The sequence below is a fragment of the Heptranchias perlo genome, chromosome 31, assembly GCF_035084215.1.
Source record: "Heptranchias perlo isolate sHepPer1 chromosome 31, sHepPer1.hap1, whole genome shotgun sequence".
Classification (NCBI taxonomy): domain Eukaryota; kingdom Metazoa; phylum Chordata; class Chondrichthyes; order Hexanchiformes; family Hexanchidae; genus Heptranchias; species Heptranchias perlo.
In genome coordinates, this window is record NC_090355.1 from 13,402,055 (window position 1) to 13,428,414 (window position 26,360).

At 42.0% G+C, this 26,360-nt stretch overlaps 1 protein-coding gene across 7 annotated transcripts in view; it reads left to right on the plus strand.

The window, feature by feature from the left end:
• Nucleotides 1–26,360, plus strand: part of tncb (tenascin Cb) — a 252,703-nt gene that overhangs the window by 15,869 nt on the left and 210,474 nt on the right. For all 7 annotated transcript variants that reach the window (XM_067969589.1, XM_067969582.1, XM_067969585.1 and 4 more), the window contains exon 2: nt 13,437–13,490. The gene's annotated coding sequence lies outside the window, so the exon portion shown is untranslated. The remainder of the gene's footprint in view (nt 1–13,436; nt 13,491–26,360) is intronic.

Consider the following 26,360-nt stretch of genomic DNA (forward strand, 5'->3'; position numbering starts at 1 on the left):
TGGCTGGAGAGTTTATAACTAGGGGTCATAGTCTCAAGATAAGGGGTCAGCCATTTAGGACCAAAATAAGGAACAATTTCTTCACTCAGAGGGTTGCAAGTCTTTGGAATTCTCTACCTCATAAGGTTGTGGATACTCAGTCGTACATAATTCAAGACTGAGATTGACAGACTTTTGACACTAAGGGAATCAAGGGATATGGGAATCGGGCGGAAAAGTGGAGTTGAGGTAGAAGATCAGCCATGATATTGAATGGCGGAGCAGACACGAGGGGCCTTATGGCCTACTCCTGCTCCTATTTCTTGTGTTCTTTACAGATTCTAAGTGTGCCTTGTTTCTTGGGCATTTCTGAAACAACCATCTGGTCACCTATCATACAATCATCACACTTTAGTTTTGCAAAACTGTGCGATGGAACCTGTGAAAATGAACATTGCAGAAATTTAACAATAATATTGAGATCATTCTACATCTGGTGTTGAAATAATTGACAATGGTATCATGATATATGAGACATGCCTTACTGTTCGAGAGCAAAAAAAATACTGGCTGATTTGTAAGTGGAAAATAGATTTCCTTTTGCCAGATTTTGCATAATGCGAAAAAAATACATTTTCATTTCCTCAACATCCTTTTAACAAATGCCCTTTGTGAAAGACCTTTGAGTTCCCCAGTTCATTGCATGAATGTCTTTGACATGCTGTGTAGACACTGAAGGAAGGACTGTTTATGTTATTAACACAGAACTACCATTAGGCTCTGAAAGTGAAGGATGTTCCAGAAAGAATTAGTAATGTTTTGTATGCTTTCTTTTTAGACTTGCATGAAATGTGTCTATGGTCATCTAACAATTTGGTACCTCAGCTTTGTACAGGCCTTGTCTTATTCTCGCAATTTAGTGCCAAATTAGTTGTATTTGGATTTTATGTAAGCAGTTTTCATCTTCAACTAGGAAGAGTAGAAGATTACTTTTTGTATTTAATGCCATGAATGTCTTCGCTGATAACATAGAATACAAGTCCAACTTGTTTTATAGGGAAAGTACAACTTAGGTTGAAAGGCCACAATGGTAGGATTACTGCTCAGAGGCTTTAATTCCCCTGTGCTGTATTTCTAGTGCATCCATTAATGCATTGGCACTAATAAAACTTCTGCACTAATTTCACAAGAAGTTAACCCACCTATTTTAATAGAAGAAAGACTTGCATTTATATTTCATGACCTTAGGATGTTCCAAAGTGCTTTACAGCCAATGAAGTACTTTTGAAGTGTAGTCACTGTTGTAATGTAGGAAATGCGGCAGCCAAATTGCATACAGCAAGGTCCCACAAACAGCAATGTGATAATGACCAGATCATCTGTTTTAGTGATGTTGGTTGATGAATAAATATTGACCAGGATACTAGGGAGTACTCTCCTGCTCTTCTCCTAAAGAGTGCCATGGGGTCTTTTACACCCTCCTGAAAAAGCAGACAGAGCCTCCGTTTAACATCTCAACTTTACTATGCTTTACCTTTTTAAAGTTCAGTTTTTGCCTTTTTAATGTAAGCTGGCTGTCCCATCGTTAAAATGTAACCAGCTTTTGGACATTATGCATAATTGTGCCCATGCACAAAGCTATATTTTCCTTGTCAGAGAGCAATGTGCAGCCAGCGCTAACACTCTGATCTGCCATCGCTACATTGCTCTAAGGAATTAGTTTGTATTTGTAATATAAAAATGTTGTAACTAGCAAAATCATTTTTAATATGATATCAATGTCTTTTGTCAGCTAGTTTGAAGCTGGTCAACAAAATAGGAAAAGACAAATGATATTCCAGGCTTTCTACATGTTGTCCATTTTATTTAGTCAAGTGACTGAATTAGTCAAAAAAAATGAATAGCTGCTCAATTCAAAATTATATAGAAGCATACAGTACAGAAGGAGGCCATTTGGCCCATTGTGCCTTTGAACTCTTGAGCTATCCAATTAGTCCCACTCCCCTGTTCTTTCTCAGTAGCCCTGCAAATGTTTCCTTTTTAAGTGTATATCCACTTCCCTTTTGAAAGTTATTATTGAATCTGCTTCCACCACCCTTTCAGGCAGTGCATTCCAGATCATAACAATTCGATGAGTTAAAAAAAATTCTCCTCATCTTTAATAATGTATTGAATAAATTTCTGCATGTCTTTAATAATTTATTGAATACATTATTGATCATAGCTAGATGTCTGTCACACCTCTGTATTTTGTTTGTATTTATTGACTCAGGCTCAATGGTAGCCCTCTCATCTTTGAATTAGTGAGTTGTGGGTGGAAGTCCCACTTCAGAGACTTCAGCGCATAATCTAGGCTGATGTTTCAGGAGTGTTGTCTTTCAGATTAGACGTTAAACCGAGACCCCGTCTGCCCTCTCCGGTGGACATAAAGGATCCCATAGCACTATGTGAAGAAGAGCAGGGGAGTTCTCTTCGGTGTCCTGGCCAATATTTATCTCTCAACCAACATCTCTAAAAACAGACGATTTGGTGATTTATCTCATTGCTGTTTGTGGGACCTTGCTGTGTGCAAATTGGCTGTTGCATTTGCCTACATTACAACAGTGACTAGACTTCAAAAGTATTTAATTGACTGTGAAGCACTTTGAGATGTCCTGAGGTCATGAAAGGCATGATATGAATGCAAGTTCTTCACTGGTAAATTATTTCTGATGCTATATACCAATAAGACATGTTTTCTGTAATGTTTTCCTTTGAGCACCTGATACTATTTTTCAGAAAATATACTCCCAGGGATCTGGCTGTACTGTCAATATTTGATGGGATTGTCCAGGGTGCAAGTTCCCAACGTGTGGTAATGTGTGTAGCTTGTACCCTCCCAACCACCAACCCCATCCTCCACCCCACAGATTATGTCAGTGGTTTTCAAACTTTTCTATCAAACTAATTGTGAAAAATAAGAAAACATAACCTGGTTAGTAATAAATTTATCACAACACAAACCGAGGTGAAATGATCACTGGAACTAATTGTTTTATGCAGAAAGCTTTCAAATCATTTTGGGAGGGATCCCCTACCAGATAAATCCAATAAAGTCCAACGTGTGTAAATCTATACTGGCGGGGAATTTTCCTCGGGTGGAAAGCAAGTTATTTCTCTGTAAATGTTCAATAACTAGATAGAGTGGATAGGAAGGATCTGTTTCCCTTAGCAGAGAGTTCAAAACCCAGGGGTTTATAAATTTAAAGTAATTGGTAGAAGGATTAGAGAGGAGTTGAGGAGAATTTTTTTCACCCAGAGGGTGGTAGGGGGTCTGGAACTCACTGCCTGAAAGGGTGGTAGAGGTAGAAACCCTCATCACATTTAAAAAGTACTTGGATGTGCACTTGAAGTGTTGCAACTTACAAGGCTATGGACCAAGAGCTGGAAAGTGGGATTAGGCTGGATGGCTCTTTTTCGGCCGGCACAAACATGATGGGCCGAATGGCCTCCTTCTGCGCTGTAAATTTCTATGATTCTAGTAATAATATCACGGATATCGTTATAATACCCTCCTGCAAATATCCTACTGTATAGATGTCAGCTAAACCGACAAAGCCCAATAGGCTCGTGCTGCGTTTATATTACAGCCCTACCATCAGAGGCAGACTCACCTGTACAGATGCAGTATTGCAGTATAAACAAGGTGGACCTCATGCGGGCAGCAGCATGGGCATCTGCCTTAAGTGGCGGTTTCTGCTAGTGTTGCGGGTGGCAAAGAACCGCTGGATGCTGCATAGTGCCATTTTCTTCTGGTCACCGGGCTGGATGAGCAGGTTTCCCCCGACAACAGGAAGTGTCCATCGTCTGCATCTTAAAATCGCAATCCAACCTTTGGAACAACTGCAGCTACATGGTCTTTGCTTCAGTGCAGTTGCCTCAATATTGCTGCTGATGCTCTCAATCCTCTTCTGCAGTGTAAGCACCTCTAGCCTTAACACATTGCAGAACTGCTTCCAATTGTGGAATAAAATATGTCTTTAAAGGGTGCAGGGAGAGGGTTAGAAAACGCAGTATTGAAACTAAATAAATAAGCTGTTCTGCTATCAACCCTCTCTGTAACATTAACAATCATGAGGAACATATTAAAACAAAAGCCAGTTGCTGACAAATGATGTGATCCGTGTCCGCATCACCTTCATGGGGTTTCCATCTCACTTCTGATGAAGTTACAACGGCGCAGAGGCAGAAAATCTGAGGAAATTGAGGGCCGTGAATAATGGCCAGAAAACAGTGATTGTAAAACTAAGCAATAAAATGATTGTGGGTTATAAGCTAATAATGGAGTGTCAACGATGTGTATAAAATGGTCGAATCACTTGTTTTTTCCTGGAGGAATACAGATAAGTGCACTCACTGTTAGCCTGTGAGCCTAGCCTCAGATATTGAGCATGATAATTTTGAATACTGTGTGCACATTAATATCTGCCAACATTTGCCCTTTTTTGTTAGTAATGTTCAGTGAAGGTCAGAGGTGACTGCTAGAAGAAGGTCAATGGGTTGGAGATACAGGTCTCCACTTTGTTCTGCCCCTCCTGAAAGTTAAAGATGTAAATGTGAAGTCTCAGTAGATAAAATGAATGACACCTTTTTTGGATTGCTTTTATAACAGCTGTGAAAACACTAGGAGACATCATAAGATGGAGGAGGGAAAGGAAGGAAGGAAATGGCAATTTTTCGTGAGGGTTTAGAGAAGAAGTAGAGAAACAAATTAAAGGTCGAGCAGAGGTGAAACATATTATTGATATCAATGCCTGCCAAAAGATGAGATTTTGAAAATGGCGCCACCAGATGCAAAGAATCCTGGGAGGAAAACTACTTTCTTAAAATTTACAAACTTCATTCATGAAACATTTTATATATGCTCGATATTTACTCTGATATATTTTTGTGAGTGGTATTTTCAGTTGAAAATATCGTGATCAGAGCTTGTGGAATGTTAGGGTTGACACTTATGATCAGTGTCATAGATTGCAATATCAAATTAGGTCATATACTTAAACCAACATGTGTGATTATACCCCTAATCACCCTTATACAAATGCAAAATGAGTTTGTCATTCAGAGCATAGTGCAGCTGTTTGTCATGGTGATATCTCATTTAACTATGACATTCTAACTGTAGTCATACTTCTTGATTATGTAAATAGATTTATTATGCCAATGCTGATTATGTTAGATGTCAGTCCAATATCATAATCTAAAGTTTGTTATAATTTACTTTTGCTAAAAACATTTAAACCACTAAAATAAGCATTATTATAAATTGTGCATGAACGCCTCAATTATTGTATACTTTTGCCAGTATTAATCTTTAACTTTTAAACTGCTGAAAGCTCCAAGCAAGAAATTATAATGTCTCTGGACAGACCATGTTTTAAAGTTCACGAACGATGACACTGAAACAAAAATTAATATTACAGCAATAAAGCTACTCTGATGTCAACAATAGCTTTATTACTGTATTATTAATCATGTACAACTATAATAAACTCCACAAAAAACGTTTAAAGTACTTTACTTTTGTTAGTCCTGTATTTCTTTTTTCCTGTGTTCTATTTTCCCCTCTGTCTATCCATATAATTGCATCTAGTGTGCACCTGTAATGTCACATCTCTCGAGGACTCCACAACTGAAAATGTCAAACCTTAGAGTATCATAACCCCAAGGCTGATGATTGCAGTGTTCAGTTCCATTCGCAACCCCTCAGATAATGAAGCAGTCCGTGCCCACATGCAGCAAGTCCTGGACAACATGCAGGCTTGGGCTGATAAGTGGCAAGTAATATTCACGCCAGACAAGTGCCAGGCAATGACCATCTCCAAGAGAGAATCTAGCCACCTCCCCTTGACATTCAACGGCATTACTATTGCCGAATCCCCCACCATCAACATCCTGGGGGGTCATCACTGACCAGAAACTTAACTGGACCAGCAACATAATTACTGTGGCTACAAGAGCAGCTCAGAGGCTGGGTATTCTGCAACGAGTGACTCATCCCCTGACTGCCAAAGCCTTTCCACCATCTACAAGGCACAAGTTAGGAGTGTGATGGAATACTCTCCACTTGCCTGGATAAGTGCAGCTCCAACAACACTCAAGAAGCTCGACACCATCCAGGACAAAGCAGCCTGCTTGATTGGCACCCCATCCACCACCCTAAACATTCACTCCCTTCACCACCGGCGCACAGTGGCTGCAGTGTGTACCATCCACAGGATGCACTGCAGCAACTCGCCAAGGTTTATTCGACAGCACCTCCCAAACCCGCGACCTCTACCATCTAGAAGGACAAGAGCAGCAGGCACATGGGAACAACACCACCTGCACGTTCCCCTCCAAGTCACCCACCATCCCGACTTGGAAATATATTGCTGTTCCTTCATCGTCGCTGGGTCAAAATCCTGGAACTCCCTACTTAACAGCACTGTGGGAGAACCATCACCACATGGACTGTAGCGATTCAAGAAGGCGGCTCACCACCACCTTCTCAAGGGCAATTATGGATGGGCAATAAAAGCTGGCCTTGCCAGTGACGCACACATCCCATGAACGAATAAAAAAAATAGTCAGTCTATTACAAGAAGCACACAAATAGGCTTTTCACAGTCCGTATGTTCATATGAGGATCAAAGTAATGTTTTACAAGCAAGACTTTTTGACAGTAATAATTTTTTTAATGGTAAACTCACTTATAATTCATGTTAATGTTCTTTAAAGCTTTTTCAGTATTGCACCATAGAACTTTGAGAAGCAGTACAGGACACCTCCTGTACCTATGGTGGCGGTGTCACTACAAAGTTGCTATGACAGTTTATGAGATAAGTCAAGCCCACAAGAAAACTTTAAATTCCCCTTGTGGGAGAGACTAGAACTAGGGACCACAGTTTAAAAATAAGGGGTCTCCCATTTAAGATGGAGATAAGGAGAAATTTTTTCTTTCAGAGAGTCATGAGTCTGTGGAACTCCCATCCCCAGAAAGCAGTGGAGGCAGGGTTATTGAGTATTTTTAAGGCTGAGTTAAATAGATTCCTGATTAACAAGGGAGTCAAAGGACCAGCCATATAAATACTGTGGCTACAAGAGCAGCTCAGAGGCTGGGTATTCTGCGGCGAGTGACTCACCTCCTGACTCCCCAAAGCTTTTCCACCATCTACAAGGCACAAGTCAGGAGTGCGATGGAATACTCTCCACTTGCCTGGATGAGTGCAGCTCCAACAACACTCAAGAAGCTCGACACCATCCAGGACAAAGCAGCCCGCTTGATTGGCACCCCATCCACCACCTTAAACATTCAGTCCCTTCACCACCGGCACACTGTGGCTGCTGTGTACCATCCACAAGATGCACTACAGCAACTCGCCAAGGCTTCTTCGACAGCACCTCCCAAACCCGCGACCTCTACCACCTAGAAGGACAAGGGCAGCAGGCACATGGCAACAACACCACCTATACATTCCCCTCCAAGTCACACGCCATTCCCGACTTAGAAATATATCGCTATTTCCTTCATCGTCGCTGGGTCAAAATCCTGGAACTCGCTACCTAACAGCACTGTGGGAGAACCTTCACCACACAGACTGCAGTAGTTCAAGAAGGCGGCTCACCACCACCTCCTCAAGGGCAATTAGGGATGGGCAACAAATGCTAACCTCACCAGCGATGCCCGCACCCCATGAGCGAATTTTTAAAAATGGTTAACGGGAAAGTAGGGTTGAGGACACAATCAGATCAGCCATTATCTTATCAAATGGCAGAGCAGGCTCGAGGGCCCGAATGGCCTGCTCCTCCTATTAATTCGTATGTTCGTATGTAACACTCCAAAAAGCTCAACACCATCCAGGACAAAGCAGTTTGCTTGATCAGCACCTTTGGCGCTAAAGTCGCTATCCCTCCCCTCAACGACTGGCGCACTATAGCTGCAATTTGTATTATATACAGGCTGCATTGCAGCAACTCACCAAGCTTACAATAACAGCACTTCCCTGCCCCACGACCTCTAGCACCAAAAAGGACAAGAACAGCATTGTCATGTGAACGCCATTAGCTCTAAATTCTGCACAAAGTTACAAACTGTCTTGACTTGGACATATTCCTTCCACTTTGCTCGGTGAAAATTCTGTAATTCTCTAACTTTCCACCATTGTGTGACTACCATCACCACATTGACTACAGCAGTTCAAAGTGAAGGCTCACTACCACCTTTTCAGGACACCTAGGGATGGGCAATAAATGCAGACTTGCCAATATTGCCGAGAATATTAAAAATATATATGCACAGAGTCTTTTTGACCTATCTATTTCTCTGATGGCCTCAAATGGACTGCTCAATTGAAGATAGGGTCAGAAATACTTTTAAAAAATTGACTGGGGCAAAGAAAATTCAACTATGTGTCTCAAACAAAAATGATGTTAAACATATATGTAGACAAGACCCACATGATGCTTGTAATTGTATTGAATAATGTGTTACCCTGAACAGACTTAACATCTATATTCTGATGCAAGGTGGGTCAATTTCTGAGTGAACCTGGCTTTTAATCCCATGTTTACCTATGGTTTTTAATCCCATGTTTACCTATGGTTTTTAATCCCATGTTTACCTACGATAAGAAAAAAGCCAATACCATCACCAATCATAGACAAAAAATGCTTCACTTTGTCACACACACGCACCCTCTAATTTACAAACCCAAAGCCAAATTCCTCCTCTGTAGAAATGAATATCCATGCCTCCAGCTCAGTCTCCTGGAAATACCTCAGGCGCCTCCCACAACAACTGGACAGTGTTTCCAGAAAATGAGATTTGGGAGTTTCTTAATGACTGCCCCACATTTGGTTTCAGATAGAATATTCCAACTTTTCGAGTTGACTGGCTGGAAATTTCTAAACTGGATACCGAAGGGTTGATTTTCATGATGGAAAACGGCAGGAAAGAACAATCGGACGGGGTGTATAAGGGGAGGGGGCTGATCCGTTACTACCCGTTTTCTGAAAATTAATATTAGCTCTCAAAAGTCGCACTGCTGGCAATAATCGCGGATGAATGTCTAATGTGGTCGGATGTCATCCCTCCGTTCATCATCTTAAAGGAAGTGTTAAAACAGTGAAATGTCACCAAAATGTGTTAAGCATAGTATCATGTCCACTGATAACGCTGACTATAATCTCTCCCCTCCAAACACCATCCCACCGCTATGTCTCGCTGCTGTTCAGCACTCAGACCTGTCTTGGTCTTTGCTTGTTAACTTTCTGTGGATTCTTGGAGCAAACTTGTCTCTTTTTTCCTTGCAAAGCGGTGCTTGGTGCTGTTAACAAACTGATCAGATTGCTACTGCCGCAAACGCTGTCCTCTAGTGGAGAACGTCAAATACAAGGATTTGATCAATCATTTTGTACACGATCTTATAGAAATAATCCCGAGTAGATTTTTTTCAATTAGTAAAATCAGTGTATCTGACTCCTACACATGCCCTGAGACTTATTGAGCACATTAATCATTCAGTCATGAGGCAGTTATTTTAATCATTGTTTTTTTATTCCACTTATTAATAAAATGAGTTGTTTGTATGAGTGTGCATTCTTGAAGGGGCCAAAGAGCAGCGTTATTTGATTTTTTGAAAAATAACAACATTAAGACATCTGAAAGAGTTCGCACTGAAATAAGGCAGTCACTAATAAGCAGCTATTCAAGAGTTTTTTCATTTCAGTTTCAATACCAAATGAAACTGATTTTGTTTTTATATATGGAGAGAGGGAGAAGCCAAGGTGGGAAGTGAAGGATCCTCGTGTGGGATGTTACCAAGGTTACAAATAGTAAAAGAAAAGATGAGGTAAATCAGGAAGTAGTGATTAAGTGATGTGAGGTTTCGGTTTTAAATTGATGGCGGAGGGAAAGAATTTTTCAATTCATTCTTGGGATGTGGGCATGGTTAGAAATTTATTGCCAATCCCTAATTGCCCTTGAGAAGGTGGTGGTGAACCATCTTCTTGAACCGCTGCAGTCCAGGTGGTGCAGGTACTCACAATGCTGTTCACTGGGGAGTTCCAAGATTTTGATCCAGCGACTATGTAGTACTGACGATATATGTCCAAGTCAGGATGATGGGTGACTTGGAGGGGAACTTTGAGATGATGGTGTTCCCAAGCACCTGCTGCCCTAGTCCTTCTAGGTTCTGGGAAAGAAGGATGTAGAGAAGGGGAATGTGTTCTGAGCCTTCCTTCAACACAACAGGGAAAAGGAAGAGTGTGGACGATATCATATTTGTGGCTTAGAAGGTTATAAAATGGGAAAGTTCAGAGGAGCACTTTCCATAGCAGCATCAATAAAATACAGAGAGAGGGGAAAGAGTAGAAGGATTTGATAGAGAGAGAGGGGCACAAAGCTAATCTTTTTCTTGTATCTGGTCCAAAAGTGTGAGAAAGGTTCTATATGTGTCTCCCAAGATATAGAAGCTGCATTCAAGCACTCTGTGCCAGAGAGATTAATTGGCAGTCAACACTTATCATGTCATTAAAAGGGGTACTTACGCTTGAGATGACAAGATTTAACTTTCTCTGATGAGTTTAATGGAAAATTAATGGGCAAGTACAACAAGCTCCTAAAACAAAATGTAGAGGCTAAAGGCCATTTTTGCAAAGCTAAACACGGCACAACTTGGAAATCTACTTTTGGATATTCACATTTAACATCTGCTCTTCGCCTGAAGTTGCTGTACCATTTACCCATAAATAACGGTGAGCGCCATTAGCCTTGCCGTTATTTTGATGGCAAATTCTGGCCCATTGACAAAGATGGTGAAGAATAATGGTCCTAACGTGGATCCTTAGGGACTCCACTAGTGATCAAACCCCATTCAGAACCGTTATCATTAATAAATCACCCTTTGCCTATGTGAAAATAACCAATTTGCAATCCAGCTTACAATTTGACCACCAATCCTTTATTTAACAGCTTTTGGTGTGGCATTTTATTGAAGGCTTTTTGGAAACCCAGATACATAATATCTACCAGGCAACCATTATCAACCAACTTTACGACCTCTTCAAAAAATTGGACCAAATTGGTGAGACAGGACCTCCATTTCCAAAAACTCCGTTGGGATTCCCTAATAACCACTGCTTATTCCAAGTGATCATACAGCACATCTCTAATAATTCCTTCTAAAAACTTTCCTATAACTGAAGTGAAACTAACTGGCCTATAATTCCCAGGTCATGACTTGCTCTCTTTTTAAATGGAGGTACCACACAGGCCCCTGTCCAGCCCATAGGAACATTCGCAGACTGCAAGAAACTGGTAAATCTGTGAGCCAACAACTGGCATAATAGAGCCCCCCATTTCCTTAAGTGATATGGTGAATATCCTTTGGGTCAGCAGGTGGTAACCACTCAGCACCTCCTCCACACCTTGGGAATCTGACTCTCAAAGGTCTTCTACAGTCTTTGATCTCTCCCTGACAACAACAACAATTTGCATTTATATAGCAACTTTAACGTAGTAAAACATCCCAAGGTGCTTTGCAGGAGTGATTATAAAATTTGACACCAAGCCACATAAGGAGATATTAGGACAGGAAGAGATAGATATTAAGGAGCGACTTAAAGGAGGAAAGAGAGGTAGAGAGGGGCAGAGGTTCAGAGAGGGAATTCCAGTGGTTATGGCCTAGGCAGCTGAAGGCACGGCCGCCAATGTTGGAGCGATTAAAATCAGGGATATGCAAGAGGCAAGAATTGGAGGAGAGCAGAATTCTCTGAAGGTTGTAAGGCTGGAGGAGGTTACAGAGATAGGGAGGGGTGAGGCCGTGAAGGGACTTGAAAACAAGGATGAGAATTTTAAAATCATGCCTTCCCAGACCGGGAGCCAATGTAGATCAGCGAGCACAGGGTTGATGGGTGAATGGGACTTGGTGCGAGTTAGAGTATGAGCAGCAGAGGTTTGGATGAGCTCAAGTTTATGGAGGGTGAAAGATGGGAGGCCAGCCAGGAGAGCATTGGAATAGTCCAGCCTAGATTTAACATAGCCATGGATGAGGGCTTTAGCACCAGATAAGCCAAGGCAAGGGTGGAGACGGGCGATGTTAAGGAGATAGGCTGTCTTGGTGATGGGGCGGATGTATGGTTGGAAGCTCATTTCGGGTTCAGATAGGATGCCAAGGTCGCGAACAGTCTGGTTCAGCCAGGGAGAGGGATGGAGCCAATGGCTAGGGAATGTGGTTTATGGCGGGGACCGAAGACAATGGCTTTGGTTTTCTCAATATTTAGTTGGAGGAAATTTTTGCTCATCCAGTAGGATGTTAGGCAAGCAGTGTGACAAATCAGAGCCAGTGGAGGGGTCGAGGGAAGTGGTGGTGAGGTAAAGCTGGGTGTCATCAGCTTACATGTGGAACCTGATGTGTTTTTGGGTGATGTCACCAAGGGGCAGCATGTAGATGAGAAATAGGAGGGGGCCATGGATAGATCCTTGGGGGACTCCAGAGGTAATGGTGCAGGAGTGGGAGCAGGAAGAGAAGCCACTGCAGATGATTCTCTGGCTACGACTGGATAGATAAGAATGAAACCAGGCGAGCGCAGTCCCACTCAGCTGGACAACAGAAAAAAAAGCCTTGCTATTACTGTCACATCCATCCCTTTTCCCATTGATCTTTTGGGTGATCTGATAGAAAATGTTGTCACCCTCAATTGACCGTATATGCGTCCCGGTTCTCTTGAGAGCTATTTTACTTAAATCCAATTAAAAATACTTCTGTTTTAGTTAATTTGTCTCTGGAGGTCCATGTTGGTTTCATTTTACATGTTATAGGACAGAAGTAAGTTCAAAGGTACATCTCTTGAGGAGGAATTCCGCAAGACCAGATTCCTATAGGTGTTGAGTGTAGAGGATCAAATAGACCTGGCAGGGATAAACCCTGTTGCTGGTTGCAATAGTTGAACAGAATTGAGTAGTGGAAGAAAACTTTTCACCAAGATAATTAAGATTAAAGTTAGGACAGAAAAGTGAGCTTTCTCTTTAAGAGAGGCAGCAAGTCTAAACACAAATCTTTACAAGTATGGATACCCATAAGCAGAGGATGCTGAAAGTAAGATAGCTTGCACCTAAATCAAAATTGACTTTATTGATTCAGACAGCTTCAGCTCGAAGTTGGACTGATCTAATCCACAGTCGCACGAGCAGACTCTCAGTTCATTTATTGATGTTTCAGTACATTATGGTACGCATTATTTCTGACCAGTGAAAGCAACAGTAACTCTTTCAAATTCTGATAACAAAGTGCTTTTCTTACTGGACCATGTGGACAGAATTATAAAAATGTGATCAATTCAGACTGCTTCAGATGTGATATAGTCTAAATGACAGCCTTTACTCACAGCTCAGTGAACTGTAAATCTAACAATGAGCTTTTGCCATTTGCTTTTAGGTAGACATCTATACACTTTGGCTACTTTCTTTTCCTTTGGGGCCCAATCAGCAGGTAAGCATTGAACAACTTAAATCCTGCTTATCAGATAACTGTTGGGAATGATGCTTAGCCTCCATGGGTGGTTAACAGCTTCATCAGATAGATTTATTTCTCAATGTGCCACGTCTAAGAGGTTACTTTCTTTAAGTGTGAGATCAAGCGCCACTAATACAGGATTGCATGGCTGCAAATTCTGAATAAAATTTCTAGATGGGAATTGGGAAAAAGAAATCTAATCGAGTGGCTTACTTTATAATTTTTTTTCCATTCCTTCGTGCTGTACCAGTCTCTCTTTATACGATTTGAAGGAGCCACTGTCTTTGTGAAAAATATTGGTGCTTGCCCAGTGGCATAGTGAGTAAATGGATTGTTTGGAGCGGAACTGAGACACAGACACAGACACATCCCAGGTTTGTGCAGAGTTAGTTGATCTCAACTGAGATGGCAGCAACAGGACTGCTACAATTCAGCTCAGCAACTCAGGCAAAGGGAGGACAAAAGTCAGCCAAGGTAGACAGTCCAAATTGCCATTCAGTCACCTGTACTGGAAAGCATCCAAATGTGGACATGGCGTGAGGACAGAATCAGGCCGACGTGTGATGCTCCCCAAGACCAAGTAGCCATCCACAACTCGGTGTCAAGGATCATATACGAAGAATCACCAACTGGGTGAGGTATGAGACAGCCAGTTTGTGCTATCTTGGCTCAGTTGATAGCATTCTCGCCACTGAGTCAGAACATTGTGGGTTCAAAGTCTCACTCCAGAGACTTGAGCACGTAATCTAGGCTGGTACTCCATTGCAGTACTGAGGGTGTACCCTGTCTGCCCTCTCAGGTGAACATAAAAGATCCTACAGCACTATATGAAGAAGAGCAGAGGAGTTCTCCCCGGTGTCCTGACCAATATTTATCCCTCAACCACCTTCACTAAAACAGATGATCTGGTTATTTATTTCATTGCTGTTTGTGGGACCTTGATGTGCGCAAATTTGGCTGCTGCATTCCCTACATTACAACACTGACTACACTTCGAAAGTACTTCATTGGCTATAAAGCGCTTTGGAACATCCTGAGGCCATGAAAGGCGCTATATAAATGCAAGTATTTCTTTCTTTAAGTTCATTCCGGGGAGGTGAGAAAAAAGAGATGACACATTGGGAGGAGGAAATCAGAGGGAAAAAACTTCTACCGATGGGGAAGAAACGCTGCAGCACGATGGCACAATACACATTGAAACCCATCATTGTGTCACAAAAACGCTATGGCCCTGAGACCACACCATGGGCCACCAGCACACGATCACTTAGCACATTCGTCTGAAATTCCTCCATTTATTTTCAATAGGTTAACACCTCAGATAAAATAATGGAGAGATGAATTCCAGAACAATGCGGCAAGCATTCGCATGCTAATAATCCCACAGCCTAATTTCAGTGTCCATGGCAACAATTGTACATGAGGCCACTACAACAGCAATTGTCAGCCAGCAGTCGGGACAGTGCGACTTTCGGATATTGTCAGGATAAAAAACACACTGGCACACACTTGTGGTTTAGGTGAGGTGGAATTTAAGAGCTTGCCAGTCGGGAACACTTTTATGATGCTTGATTATCAGATATTGAAGAGGCAGCCTAAGCACATATGATTTTATTTGTTTAAAGTGATTGCATTTGATTTCAGTTACCCTTTTGGATCCATTTGACCTGAATCTGGTTTTTATTTCACTTGTAAATGGTCCCCATTATTAAGGTAACTTAAAATGGCAGACAGTCTGCTTCCTGACAACTGATATAAGCATGTGTTACCATAGAAACAAGCAATCCCACAAATACTTTCCAGATATGCCAACACAGATTTCTAACAATGCGACTATTGCGTTGGCTGTGAAGAATTTGCTTTATTGGGCTCTAAATTTGAAGTGAAATAAAATGCAAGATAATTACAAATATGCCCCTTCCAAGCACTTGTTTCTATATTATTATATATTTAATCCTTCTCAGTTGTGGTGATTACAGGAAACAATTCCAATCACTTGACTTAAACCAATAAAAGAATCAGTTGGGAAATCAGACTTTGTATTTGGTAGCAAATTGTTAATTCCACAAGTTCAAAGATTAAACTCCCTCCATCAGATGAAATTGTTCATTAACAAATGTTAAAGAAATGTATTTTTAAAAAATGACACACGCTTGGATTTACTTTTGCTCCTACGCTAATATGTCACAGGTGGGCACTTCAGAGAAGGGGCAGGTGTGGGAGTTCAGAGGTGACTCTCAGCAGTTTAATACTGTTTTGTCTGATGTAAAGGCACATCAGGGATATATAAAGAATTGTTTTGAGTGAGACAACTGCTTTGCTACACCACTATTTTCTAATTAAAAATAAGGAAGCCCGAACAATACCAAACAAATGTGTTTGATTTTAAGGGGTTTGGTAGTTAAGGTATGGTATACCTATATCTTGTCCTTTATCTTGGATTTACTTTGTGCAGATTTGATGATGTATTGACTTCCATTTTCCCAACGCTGTTCCCTTTTCTCCTGAAGGCACTGACCCATACTGTGGTATGGTTCCATGGGTGCCAGCAACCTTCTGATACCTCATCGGAGTGGCTATTTTTCATGTGTGGATCTAGAGATTGTGTTGACAGCTTATTCAACTGCAGGGTGCATGACAGTGAAGCCCACTCCTGCTGTCACCTGGCACAAACGGATGCAGATTTCCCACCAGAGGTCACCAGATAGCGATCAGGGGTTGGGATTCTGTGCCGGTTTTGCCTCTTGCGTGCCCATTAGCGGTGAGGACAGTTGTAGCGCCTCCAGCTGAGATCAGCTAACTCCGTGTGACCCAGGGATCGAACCTGGGACCTGCCTGTTCTGTATGGCAGTGGTACGATACTGAGCAATGGTTCATATTTTCTTCGATTACACTTACAACATACTGTTTTCTTGGGACCCTGTCTGATCTTGTCAGGCAAAATCCTCGGAGTTTGCTCCAGCTCCGCTGTCTTAACTTTGCCGGAAATGTGCTGGTAACCCTATTTACAGGCGTAAACAAGGTTTCCTTTGCTGCTCCGACGAAGTTACGGTGGTGAAGGTGCGGCAGCTATGAGGAAATTCCCAGCCCTTATATACTACATTTTCTTCAGTGAGTTCCTTAAGCTTTCTGGTCAAACCTTATTTTGCACAGAACCTAGAGATTTGAACCTGCTCCAGTACAGTCTGCAATTTGCATATAGGTGCGACCTCACAGTTATCACTGGGCTCCCTCCCTCCTGATTTTTGTAGTCAATAATGTTCTTCAATTATGTAGATACAATTCATGACGATATTTTATTTTTTATTTATCTTCGTATTTCCAGGATGCTGAGCTTTTCTAACTGACACTCCAGTGCAGTACTGAGGGGGTGCTGCACTAACAGAGGTGCCGTCTTTCGGATGAGACGTTAAACCGAGGCCCCGTCTGCCCTCTCAGGTGGACGTAAAAGATCCTATGGCACTATTTTTTAAAAAAGCAAGGGCGTTCTCCCCGTTGTCATGGTGTACAATACTAGTCATAAGAAATACTGTGTTTGAATTATAATAATGAGATTGCTTTGTGTACGATCTATAGTGTTTTGGTTTGAATTGTACTGATTTGAAATTGTGATATTTACATTGAACTGTGTGTATCCTTAAAATCTACTTTATTTTGTAGAATTTGACATTTAAAGAAACTCTCAACCAACATCACCAAAACAGATGATCAGGTCATTATCACATTGCTGTTTGTGGGACCTTGCTGTGCACAAATTGGCTGCCGTGTTTCTTACATTACAACAGTGACTACACTTCTAAAGTACTTCATTTGCTGTAAAGTGTTTTGGGACATCCTGAGGTCATGAAAGGCGCTATATAAATGCAAGTTCTTCCCTTTCTTTCATTATGTGATTGTGACAGTACGCTGTAGTGGGACAGGATAAAACTGGATACAACCTTCTCTTTATCGAATAACTTATATGGGCGTCATGTCACGTATATGGTGACAGAGCTACAAATGTTGTCCAAAAGCTCTATTTATCTTAGAGCAATGCTCGCAATGTAAATGAACTGAGCTCAGTGAAGATTCGCAGCCCCTGGATAACAATGAGCACTGCAGTAATTTCCGAACCTGAATTGGGGAAAAATCCAATTTAAATGATTTTGTTGTCCATAACTATTTAATCAGATGAATTCAGGTTGCTGACCCAGTTCACAATTTCGAAATTAAACTCACAAAGTTCATACTTACATTTGGAAGATCCAAACTGCACCCACATTTTAGATTCATGTTGAAAATCCAAATGAAAATCGTCACTACCCCGCACTGCTGGTTTTAAGGTCAGTTTTGAATCAGAAGACTGACAAGAAGCTGGTGTGTAAAGGGACCTCATGGGAATATCTTGTCACTTTCTGCATAGAGGAAACACAGTATACGTGTCAGCTCAGTAATTCAATAACTGAGTATGTCAATGGTATCGTGAGACAGGAATCTGGAGGCTCTGCTGGAGCACGTTATAATGTGGAACATTATGAGCTATACAATTGCCTAATACAAACCTATAGTGAAACCTCTAACACTGGCCTTAGATTCTGAGCGTCTTTCTGCCCATAGTCTGTTCTCATTCATGCCTGCTTGTGTAATTTAAAAAAATGTTTCCCCCTTATCAATATCCTCCCTTCCCCTCCTCTGTGAAAAGCTGAAGTGGTGCAGTTCAGTCAACTTCAGTTTGGTTCCCAATACTGTTAAACGTGGCAATCTAGTTTACAGTAGAATGTTGTAATTATTAATAACTGACTGAGAACTGTCTGCACCACAAGAAATATGCCACAGAAGGCATTCTAACTGGTTTTGATCATTTCATTTCCATCTTTTGAAGGCATTTGAGTAATAAACTAGATTTATCTTCAAAGAGATGCCCTTAAAGAGTGGTAGATAAAACATATATGAGAAAGCAGGGAACTGCCTTGAAATGTGTTGTATTGAATTTCAAAGCTACTGTGGATGAGTACTTAATTCATGCTGCCCCATAATCTTTTGTATAGCCTCTTAAAAAGAACGTGCACTGTAATAGTTCTAATGCTCATGACCTGTGGTTTAAACAATATTGATTCTTCAGTAGATGAAAAGTTACCATGCCTTTAGCTTATAAGGCTTAACGATTCTCAAAGCAAAATGATTTATTACATGAAGAAATAAAGGGTCTTGAAATAGTTTAGTTTGGGGTCAAAGAAATTGGCCTTTTTGAGAAAGGAAGTAGAATGTATTTTATTTTTACTAAGTTTGCAGGCGTTTTTATAAGGAATAATAACTTTTCAATTGCTCGGTTTTTATTTACGGTGTAAAGAATGACATCTGGGAGGGAAAGAGCAACCAGGCCTCCTCTGGCAGAAAAGCAGCAATACAAGCCTCCTCTGAGAGTCAAGCAAAGCAACCCAGGCCTCTTCTGGGACAGAAACAACAACCAACACCACCTCAGGGGGAAGCAACAACCCCAGAGTCTCCTGGGAGAGAAATGGTACTTTAGACATCCACGGATCCTTGGGAAGGGAGGCAGCAGCCTTGTTGGAGGAAAACTCCAGACAAGAGACTTGGAAAGGGCAAAAACACTGAGGTGGCTTACGGGAAAGAAGTTCTAATTGGAGTGGGCTTAAGGAAGGATATTTCTCTAACTAAGGAAATAGTGTATTTAAGAGTGACTGGTGAGCTGATAGATTGTAGAACTATGAGAGCAAATTTTGTTTCGCTACTGCCCCATTTACTCAGCACTCCAACCAGAAACAATGGGGGCCTCATTAAAATATTCAAATAGGGGTCAATTGTCAGGGCCCCTAATGTCATTTTCATATTAATCGGCGCTGTGACTGCTCAACACGCCCACAAACAATGGGTGGTACAGGTTAGATGACAACCATTACATCACTACTTAAAGGGATACTCGCCTGATCTCATTTAAAACACTACAAAGGTTTGGGAAATATTTTGTTGGTAGTTTATAGTGATATGTGACTACTTAAGATGATTTTAAAATGCTTGTAGTGGCTGTACAAACTTCTAAAATCTTAAGGGGCTTCTGCCAAGGTACATTTTTCTATATGGGGATCCTTCTGGCAATTCCACTCTGGCTGAAGGACGAGGAGCAGCAGCAGCAGAAGGAAGGAACAAACACAGCTACAGCTGCACAGAGACTAGATTGAAGGTGTGCTCACAGAAATCCTTACTCAAATAACAGGGTTTATAGGTCCAGGACAACATACCTGCATCTCTCTGAGGAGCAGTGCATAAGGCTGTGCTTCTCTCGGGATGCTCTCACAGGTGTTTTGTCACCTCCTGCAACAAGAACTACAACCCACTGGCACAGCTGGCACTGCACTGCCTGCTTCATTAAAGTCACTACAGCTCTGAACTTCTTTGTCTCCAGCTCCTTTCAGGCTGCAAGAGGGGAGATCAGCAACATCAATCAGATTGTAATACATGGAACAACAACAACTTGCATTTTTATAGCACTTTAATGTAGTAAAATGTCCCAAGACACTTCACAGGAGCGTTAACAAAACAAAATTTGACACTGAGCCACATAAGGAGATATTAAGACAGGTGACCAAAAGCTGGATCAAAGACGTAGGTTTTAAGGAGCGTCTCAAAGAAGGAATAAGGGGTAGAGTGGCGGAGAGGTTTAGGGAGCGAATTCTAGAGCTTAGGCAGCTGAAGGCACGGCCGCCCATGGTGGAGCGATTAAAATCGGGGATACACAAGAGCCCAGAATTGGAGGAGCGCAGAGCTCTCGGAGGGTTGTAGAGCTGGAGGAGGTAACAGAAATATGGAGGGGTGAGGCCATGGAGGGATTTGAAAAAGAGGATGAGAATTTTAAAATCAGAACGCTGCGGGACCGGGAGCCAATGTAAGTCAGCGAGCACAGGGATGATGGGAGAACGGGACTTGGTGAAAGTTAGGATACGGGGCAGCAGAGTTTTCGATGAGCTCAAGTTTACAGAGGGTGCAAGGTGGGAGGCCATAATGCAGACCATCGTAGTCCTCAAACATTGACTCCACTGCCTAGAAAAATCTGGTGGCTTCCTCCAATGCAAACCAAAGGGATTGTCCCTTATGATAGTGGTTTGCAATATGCTGCATAAGTTTGTTCTGCAACGGGGACAATGCAAGGAGCTATTTTTGAACGAGGACCTTGAGCAAGATGCGGGAGAGGGCACTGATGACACAGAGGATGGCAAAGATGCAGGAGACTCCAACACCAACATCTGCCTACAGCCAGAGCTCTTTGGCAACAACTCATTGAAGATCACTTCAGATGAACAATGCCTGGTCCCTGCATTTACAGTCATGTCCAACATTTGTCCCAGTCCTTCCACTCTCCAATAAACTATACCTGCCCAAAGACCAACATTGCAGAGTCACCAGCCACTAATACAGGTTTATCATGTTACTGGCTTACATAAATGTCTATACCCTAATTATCATGCAGATGTAGGCCCATAGTGCCTATCTTAAGGGATCTCTTATCTACTCTAGTGCTCCTTCGAGGTGCTCCCCCAGTTGCTTTACATGGGAGGCACGAGGCTGCTGTGGCTCAGATATCAGCTCTTCACATGCTTGTGGTCAGTCACCTTTAGAAGCTGGGGCTTGCGGAAACTCGGCAGCTCTTGTGGCAGTCTGGCCTGGTTGTTTATCTGACACGAGGGCAAACATTGGTTGAGGGGGCCATGAGGCTTCCACTCTCCTTGCCTGACTGCCCCTGCTTTCGGGCTGTGGTTCAGTAATCCCACTGATCTGTTTGAAAGTAGACTGAAGGACATCCATGATCTGATTGAAGCCGCTATCCGTTCGGCCTCTCAGCTTATCCAAAACGGAGGAGATGCTGGAGCCCAGAACCTGCATAGCCCCAGTACGAGCATCCTTAAGGGATGCTACTACTCGTGCCACAAACTCCTGCAAGGATGGCCCAGCTGCAGCATCCACTGATCTGACTATATGCTCCATGGTTGATTGCAGAGTCTCGGTACCATGCTTCAGAACCCCACGGACTCTTCTTCTGCAATCTCCGACATGTTGCAGTAGCTGACTGGCAGGCAGTCCAATTTATTTAGCAATTGCTGGTATGCAGGAAGCATTTTTCTTTTAAAGACTGGGCCCCTAAAGTCTGCACCTCTGTCCTCTTCAGACTTAGGATCCAAGCTTGCCTTCCGGTGTCCCACTTCCTGGCTGCCCTTACAACTTGCACCTGCTCCCGCTAACTTGTGCTCAGTGAATTGCCCCATGCAGACCCCTTTAACTCGCTATCTATACCACCCAAGGTGCCAATTTCAGATTTGTTTTTTGGAAAGGTAAGGGTGAGTGACGGTGCATCTTCTGGAGGGTTGCTGCCCTCTGTCTGTGTGGCTGCAGTACCCGAGTCATCTGGAGGACGTGGAAAAAGGGCAGATGGACGAGGGTTAGCATGTAATGGCAAGGGTAAGCAGTAGCAGATGCATGGCAGTGCAATGTAGCCCCAGGTTGTCATGCTGCATATATGAGTGTGTGAGCTAGAGTGTGAAGTCGGAAGAGAAAATGAAGGAGAAATGGCCAAGCACCCTGCTATGCGTGGCTTCCATCCTCGCCACCTCCAATGCTGTGTGTCCTCCCTCTGCCAATAATGTCAATGGCAGCATCCTCCATTGGAGTCAAAGTTTGCAATGTGACAGAATCTCCTCCAGTTCTCAGTTTCCCTCTGATTCGATGCTAGTTCTCCTGCAAGAAAAATGGGAGTGGGATGATGTGTGCCTTTTTGAAGGGTTCAGAAGAAGTGTGAGGCAGCTTAGCATAGGGTGGATGCTGAGAGGAAGTAGCAAGTGTGGGCAAAAGGGGTTGTCATTGTGAGGGCAGTAGCAGGTGTTGAGTGTGTGAGTGCAAGCAGAAGAACGTGCAATGAAGTGGCCCATTGTGAGTGGAGGAGAGTTCCTGTGAAGCGGCATATGCTGTCCTTACTGTCTCCAACATTGGGGCATGTAGCTTGAACAGTATTTATGCTTTCATTGGACTTTTTGTCAATGCAGCTCTTTTAGTAATTTTTGCTTAGCCTATTGTCTATGATTGTCTTTCAGCATCTGGTGCCATGCTGTTAATCTTCTATACATTACATAAGTTTCTGATATCAATGAACTAGTACTTTTGGCTTCATACTTTTATAGCCAGTGTGCATCAATGGAAACTAATTTCTCCCCCACATCACTGTGTAGTTATTCAGCTGTAGAGTCACCTGAAAGGCACTCAGAACAGAGGTGTGAGACTACCTCCAGCAGCTGGTCCCTATCTGCATCTCCTACAGTATAGGTACAGTATGACACAAGGCAAAGTTTTAAAAAAAGTTTTTAAACTTAATTTTTAAGGTTAAAAAAGAGCCAGTGGTTCCATTGGTCTCTCCTAACATTAAAATTCAATTGCAATTCAGCTACTCTGGGCAATGCAGGTGTTATCAATGTAATTCTGGTTTGTCGGCCCTTGCTGTACTGTACCTTTATTATAACAATGTCCTTAAACAAATAGTCTTAATATCCTCAAGGCTTGGAATATCCAACATGACTAATACTTCTCTGTAATGGTATCCAGACTGTTTCCCAAATGGTATTGATGAAATTACATCACATACAAAATCTGCAGAAGAATTATCTCATTAAAGTGAACCATAAAATCTCAATAGGAGAAATGTTGCTCAGGGGCATTGTGAAAGAATACGTCACTACTGCGATTTTCTATTCTAATTTATAACAAGGTACTTGACCAAATTGGTTGCATGTGTCCTCCTGAATAATATGCAAGACACCAAAAGGAACAAGGATCAAGTTGTCTTCTATTTCTAACTGAGTGAGTAGCGGTAATTAATCAATCCTTTGTATTCTGGAATAGTCTTTTCCATTCCACTGTTAATTATCTATCAACCATAAAGCTATGGGCTGTTGGTAATGAGGTTGCAATAAGTCCTGGTTATTTTGAGCTCAGTACTGCTACAAATCGCTTGTTAAGAATTTGCTCATATATTCTAACAAGGAATGGTTCTGCTTTGGTCTATTAGTTGTTCTCTCACTATTCTTCAATCCAGGTTAAGCCTGCTGAATGGTATTAATAAGATGTGTATGAGCACATAGCCGTTCTGGAATGTTGCTTGACTGCTGGAAAACATGGGGAAACTATTTACAGGGGATGAAATATTTACTCGTTAAAAGCACAGACTTCACCACAGCTTTAAAAAGTTGAGAAAGCACAAGTGATGTCATGATAAATCATTTGGGTATATTATCTGTACTTATAGGGTCCAATAATAACTCGGAGCCAGGAAGAGAGCTGGGTGGGGGGAGGATTTCCGGACGGGAAACCTGGAAGTATGGGTTTCCCGCAAGTCCTGCCGAATTTAACCGCAGGACCTGTTTTAAATTATCTCAACAGGTTTCCTGCCAGCCAACCAGCCATATTCATAGGCTGGCTGTCTGCCGGGCTGGAAAGCAGCCGGGGAGAGGATGGCCGGTAAGTCCGTCATCGAGCGGGTGGGGGGGTGGTGGTGATCGAACATCGCGGGAGTGGGAGTCGGCCAATCACGGGGTGTTTAAAAGGTAAGCTTGGTGGGCCAGGGTGGGGAAGTACTCCTGCTCCTCCTGGCCCACAAACAGTGCGACAAAGGCACTTACTTCATGGATCCGACCTTCTTGCTTCCTTTCATCTGATGGGCACCCGGGAAACCCAGCCCGCAGAAGTTAAAAATAAAACATTAGTTAAAATGGACGCACGCAGCCTCTTTAGAATATTTTACTGACTGACCCGCCTTCGGAGAGCAGATTGGTTGCCCGCCCCCCGACCCCCCTCTATGGTGGGAGGAGGGATGGGATTTTTTTTTATTCGTTCATTGGATGCGGGCGTCGCGGGCGAGGCCAGCATTTATTGCCCATCCCTAAATGCCCTCGAGAAGGTGGATCAGGTTTCCCGTTTTTTTATTCTTAATCCCCCCACCTGCCTTGGGGGAGGGGTTAAAATTACCCCCTTTAGGCTTTGAAACGTTGCTTAACATCCAATGAACACAGTTTGTATCTATTCTTTTGCTGCATTTAGTATCATCTTCATTTAAATTGAAACCTACTTTGAAATATTTCCTTTCTCTGTTTTGAATCTCTCTTCTTGCTTTCTCCCATTAAATTTTCTCTGTTTGGCCAATGCACTTCAACAATCAGTGTTATAGTATACTCATTGAAGAGCTCAGAATGGAATTCTTCCTCAGAGTAAGCTTATATATTGCTGCCTCCATCATGAAACTTCCCACCCTCCATAAAAACACCTCTTTCAGCCCACATCCCACATAATAAAGAAAGCCATTTAAAATAAATGCCTTTACTTACATGTTATTTTGTTGGAGCTTGCTGCCTCCAATGTCTGTCTTTACTCTTACTGTCTTCCCTCCTTTGACTTCAGCCCGTCACACAAAGCCGGTTTACCCATTGCAAGCTGGTTTTGCTGCACTGCTACAGGGGAAACTCCAGTGGTTTGTCTTTGGGCTGAATACTGGACTGCACCCTCTAAAAAATATTTAACGACCTTGCTCATTTGAGGATGCACTCTCCCAAAGGAAAGCAGTAAGAAGGCCAAAACACCATCATTAACTTTAGGCAATATGAAGTCAGGAGCGAGGACGTTCCCTTTCTCCCCTTCTCCACGCTAACAGATTAACCTATCAATAATGAACCCTATGATTTGGTGCTTTGAATTTTATTATATGGCTAGCGTTAAAAATGTTGTGTGCTTCACGTATAATAGGACAATGTTAGAGGAAGAAACCTGCCCCTGCAACAAGCAAATGAGAAATATACTTCCAGGTTAGTTTGTGACATGGTGTAAAATGTACTTCTCAGAACATGCAAGTAAATTTGGGGGAATTAATGTCACTTGGTGTTACCTGCAGCAGTAAAATCCTCACTCTAATCCTAACTGAAAATCAGCATTGTGTTGCTTTAATGTAAAAGTAGAGATGGCGTGCATTTAACAAAAATATTTTTACAAGTAAAATCAACATTTTTGATATTTCCCATAAAATGCGAAGCATTCTGTCAAATATCATAATATCATACAACTTGGACTTGGTTGCACATTGTGATTTTTGGGTTAAAATTATGATTGCAAGTGTACCTGATACACAGCAAAATGGATACAGTTGAATAATTGAGATTTGCTTTCAATAGCAAATATAGGCATCTGGGAACCAATTTACTAAGAAACGCTCCCTTCCATCTGGTCATTTAGATGCATTCAGCATGTCAGATTTAGGCCAAAAGTGATTTATGTTTTGATTCTGTCTGTTAACTTCTTCGCAAGTTCCAAAAGTAGACTTTGCTTTAAAACAAAGGCAAAAGGAAGCTCAGCAGAACTGCTTTCAAACTCAAAAGATTCTTTATAATCTGGTGGCAGCACTTTAGTATCATACAGTACCCCTCAACAGCTTCCGAATGCCACGCCAAATGTTAGCTGGTCCAAAATTAACATTGACTCCAGTTACTTAGCTGCCAGTGCTTATTACGCTCAAAACAGGTCTAATGTGAGGCAGCTTTTAATGCGAATAAAATCCATGTGCTTAAGGCATATAAGTGGTTGCTTAAGCGACAGATTGAAATATTAAGAATGAGATTTGACGAGATTTGTAAAGCTTTTCTTTCTTTTCAAGCTGAAATTGAATTTGTGGTGTCCAAATAGTGTCAGATTGTCCAGATTTATAGGGGAAATAGCTACACTGTATCATAGATTTACATATTGTGCACTATTTAGTACGACAAGAATTTACCTCAGCTGCTCACATCTGTAGGGATGTACAATGCAGGTGTCTCGATAGATAAA